Source organism: Rhinichthys klamathensis, unplaced genomic scaffold (genome assembly GCF_029890125.1).
Source record: "Rhinichthys klamathensis goyatoka isolate OS25496 unplaced genomic scaffold, OSU_Roscu_1.1 h1tg000303l_1, whole genome shotgun sequence".
Classification (NCBI taxonomy): Eukaryota; Metazoa; Chordata; class Actinopteri; order Cypriniformes; family Leuciscidae; genus Rhinichthys; species Rhinichthys klamathensis.
The window spans coordinates 1,374,583-1,379,169 of NW_026606822.1; positions in this window are offsets into that span (position 1 = coordinate 1,374,583).

A 4,587-nucleotide genomic window follows, 5' to 3' on the forward strand; every position below is an offset into this window, starting at 1 on the left:
AGTAACACCTTCATTATGTGGTCAGACATTCAGGGTATTGTTTATTGAGTATCTTTCATAAGGTTTGTTTCACTACACAATGAATCTGTCACAATCATGACACCATTGTCTGTGGTCTGAGGTCAAACTCAGGACACACTGATAATCTTGAGATAATCTTTCTCACATTTTCATTAGAGACTCTCATATTTATCCAAACCTGTGGGAGTTTGAGTATTTATACATGGCAATGTAAAACACATCAGGCTTTATATTATATATATTATATCTACTCATATTTAGTTGTATAGGGTCTTTAACCTTCCCTGTTTGGGTATAAACCTTAAAATGCTTTAATACAATGATGCCAAAACACAAGTGGTGCCAACAAAGAAGAGATCAACAATGATGAGCTTGGGTTTATAAAACATTATTAAGCTTGAGCGAACTAGGATTTGACCATTATCTGAGTTCATCATACAGCCAGCTAAATATCAATAAAGTCTTCACATGATACAGTACTTAGGACACAAACGGACGTGAATCTAAAGAAGAAGAAGACATATCTTTAAAATTCACCCATACATGGTAATGTTATGAGTTATGGTCTGAGGACAAATGGTTTAATGGGTAATAATGAGTGATATTTATAAAATCATTATTTAAAAAAGTAATATGAAAAGTAGGCTAACAAAAAAATGATTGTTTTCAAAGTGGAAATGCTTCTATTTAAAAGATTCATAATTATCTCAGGAACATGGTTTCCCGTGAATCAAGCACAACCTTAAATGATTAAGCAAACAGCATATAGAGCTGCAATAAAAATCATGTCATGGGGTATATGAGCAATAAATAACGTTACATTCATTTAACACCAATTTCATAGAGATACAATTTGTTCTGTAAGAGCAGTGCTCCCTCTTGTGATAAAATATGTAGGCTGTAGTTCAAACAAGTTCAGTATTGTACAACAATAGAAAGTAAATTGAAGTAACTGAAAGTAAAATTGAGTGAAATAACATCTGGAATAGAATGTCTGCATAAACTTTGTTCTCACTCATATTACAGAGGAAAATGCAAACAGTCGTCATCATCCTGGAAAGCGTAAATGAGCGAATGAACCACTAGGGGGCGACAGTTGTTTGTTTTTGAATCGCTCCATCCCGCGCTGTTTACTGTTGTACACCTTATCACTTCACATACACAGTCATATCTCGATTTATGTGAATGTAATTAGGGAATCTTTAACATTTCTAAAGACAATAAATCCTACATTGTAGTAGGCTACCCATGCTGAGGGGTGGCCGTAGCCTTGTTTGAAATCTCCACAGTGTGTCAGTTCCATCCACAGTTCATTAATCTCATTCATATTCTGTGTGAATTAAACAAAAGGGCTTCTCTTGGATTTGTCACAGCAGACTCTCCATAGGGAGCTGTCCTACAAACAATCAGAGACAGGCATGTTCGTTCCATTTCGTGAGGAAAATTCTCTCTCATTCTTCATCCGAGAACTGTTTGAAATAGCCGATGACCACAAAACATTATCTAATGAGAGCAAATGAGTGTGTGAACGCGATTTTGTTTGAAATGACGACCCCTTTTGACCCGCACTATATCGCTAAACAAACACGTGCTGATGAAGGACTCACTTGTGGGTGATGTGATAAACCTAACAATCCTGTTGAATATTCCACCCGAACTTTGACGCCTGACCTCGCAGACTTAAGCCTGTGGCTTTCAGGCTTTCAGGCTTCCAGACATGACCTCATCATTTGGCCATTCACCTGACCTTTGCCATGTGGTCTCCCTCTGTTTACGCAATCAAACCTGAGGTGGGAATCACAGGCCGCGGCCCATCTGTTTTTTAAGACTTCCACATGCAGCCTAAACAAATGTATTCAGAGTCTGATTGGAGTGACACACCTGTTTGTGGTTGTTAGAATTGCTTTTTAACGATTTTCACTCTCAAGGCCAGTTGCATCATGTGGAAGCCTCTGGAAGGAGAACATCTAATGCATTCCAGCGTAGGTCCGTTTCCATGTGTGAGAAGCACATCTGTTGAGACGTGAGGTCGACCCCACCAACACATTCAACAAACTCTCCAGCTTACTCAAAGCTTCTGACCAAATTTGCCCTTACCGTTTAGTTTTTCTGCCACATGGTTGAAGGTCATGTCTGAGTCACAGGATTTTTTTTACACCAAAACCAGAAAAAAACCGAAAGCTTAAACTGAAGTTGTTACAGAGAGTTCAATGGCTTTTTTGGGCTTCAAGCACACTGGAAAATGTTTAAAGTAATATGCTAGATTAAATGCAATTTAGGCTCTGTCAACAGCTTGGCATGCGCTCGATGACCACAGAAAACAATCTGGACATTCCTTAATGTTCAAAAATAATATCAAATAATTATACATTTAAAATCAAAAAGATGAAGGTCATATGTTACAGTTACTTGCATGAAGTAAATGTATGAGGTGGGACTAATTTTCTAGTTAGATAAAGTTCTGGTTATACACTACCACCAACATAATCACTGGTTTCCTTCCATGTCCATTACTGGTATTCTTGCACAAATACCAAATGCAGGTTTAAAGGAGAACTCCGGCGCAAAATGAACCTTTGGTCTAATTACACATTGTTACCTAGTCAACCGTTATCTGAGATTTGTTTTCATGATTATCGAATGTAAATAGTTTTATCTCTAAAAACAGTTTAGCCTATAAAGCTAGTATAATGCTAGTATATTGGGCATAGATCAATGACAAATAAAAATCGCTTGTTAATACCACTAACAAGGCTCAAAATAGCCCCACACTAACACGGTAGCATAATGAGGGTCCCTACCTTCAAACCGAAGCATTGAGAACTTTGTCAGTGTCCAGACAGTTTAATAAGAAGATATTTAATACATACAGTCAACTTCGCGTATACAGGCAGGAGCCATCTTTGAAATACAGTCTCTACCAGTCAATCTACGAACGCCGATCCAAGTGCGCTGGTGAGATGTGAACGAGCTATAAGTTGTGATAAGGTGAGCGCGAACAGCAGGCTTGGATCAGCGTTCGTAGATCGACTGGTAAAGGCTGTATTTCAAAGATGGCTTCTGCCTGTATACGCGAAGTTGACTGTATGTATTAAATATCTTCTTATTAAACTGTCTGGACACTGACAAAGTTCTCAATGCTTCGGTTTGAAGGTAGGGACCCTCATTATGCTACCGTGTTAGTGTGGGGCTATTTTGAGCCTTGTTAGTGGTATTAACAAGCGATTTTTATTTGTCATTGATCTATGCCCAATATACTAGCGTTATACTAGCGTTATAGGCTAAACTGTTTTTAGAGATAAAACTATTTACATTCGATAATCATGAAAACAAATCTCAGATAACGGTTGACTAGGTAACAATGTGTAATTAGACCAAAGGTTCATTTTGCGCCGGAGTTCTCCTTTAACTGGGTTTAACTTTGGTAACACTTCATTTTAAGGTGACATAGTTATATGTTACTACATGTACTAACTATAGTAACAGTAAATTAACAACATGTAGGGTTAGGGTTGGATTAGGGTTTGGTTGAGGGTTAAATGTAATTATGCATAATTTACTGTTATTACTATGGTAATAAAGTGGTAAAATATGGTTAATGCTAAAAAAAAGTGTTACCAAATAAAGAGTAACCTCAACTTTTTTTTTACCTGGGTGATAAGCAAATGTATCAAACCAGTGTCATGCTAACCTGTAATGCTTGAGTGTTATGATTATACAACCAAAATAATTGTGCAGGATTTTCGCTAAGTAATAAATTAAATTTCGGTGTGTTTTTCACCAAACCCTATCATATGCCCTCAGAACACTTGGAAATATGGGGTCTTAAAAATAAAAGTCATATGGCATTTTAACACCAACAGGGTGAATAAATAATGACTGAATTTCCATTTTTTGCGTGAACTGTCCCTTTAAGCATGCTTATCTACTAGGCTTCAGTAAGTGTATCATAGAAGACACCTTTTGTTAACATGACACATGACTTTTTGAACTATTGGAAATTGACTGGCAAGTTGTCTGTGAAAATATGTTGACAAGTGGTTGGAGGGGCCAAAAAAATTTTGTTCACTTTTGTTAACAAGAGGTTCATCCAAGAATGAAAATTCTGTCATCATTTACTCGCTCTCATGTCGTTCCAAACCTGTATGGCTTTTTTCTTCCACAGAACAAAAACAGGACAAAATGTCAATGCAATTACAATGAATGTACTGAAGTTTTCAAGAAAGAGTAAATCATGACAATTTTAATTTTAAGTTGAATTTAACCCAGAATGTTGCTTTAAAAATGATCCATCCTAATATGCAGACTAAGGACCCACAATAAACTTGACAATAATGCTGCAGTTTAATAAATAACAATTACCACACACAACGATGTATGTACATGTTCAGGTAGGCCTACTGCTGCAAAAGAAAACAAGTATTTAAAAAAAGACAGAAATGCATAAAAAAAGAACTGAAAAAAACAAACTCTGAAGTCCAACTCATTCCATTGACAATCTCCTCCTTAGACGGTATATTTTATGTCACAAGTTATCATTAATGGTTTGCACAAATAAAATGTCCA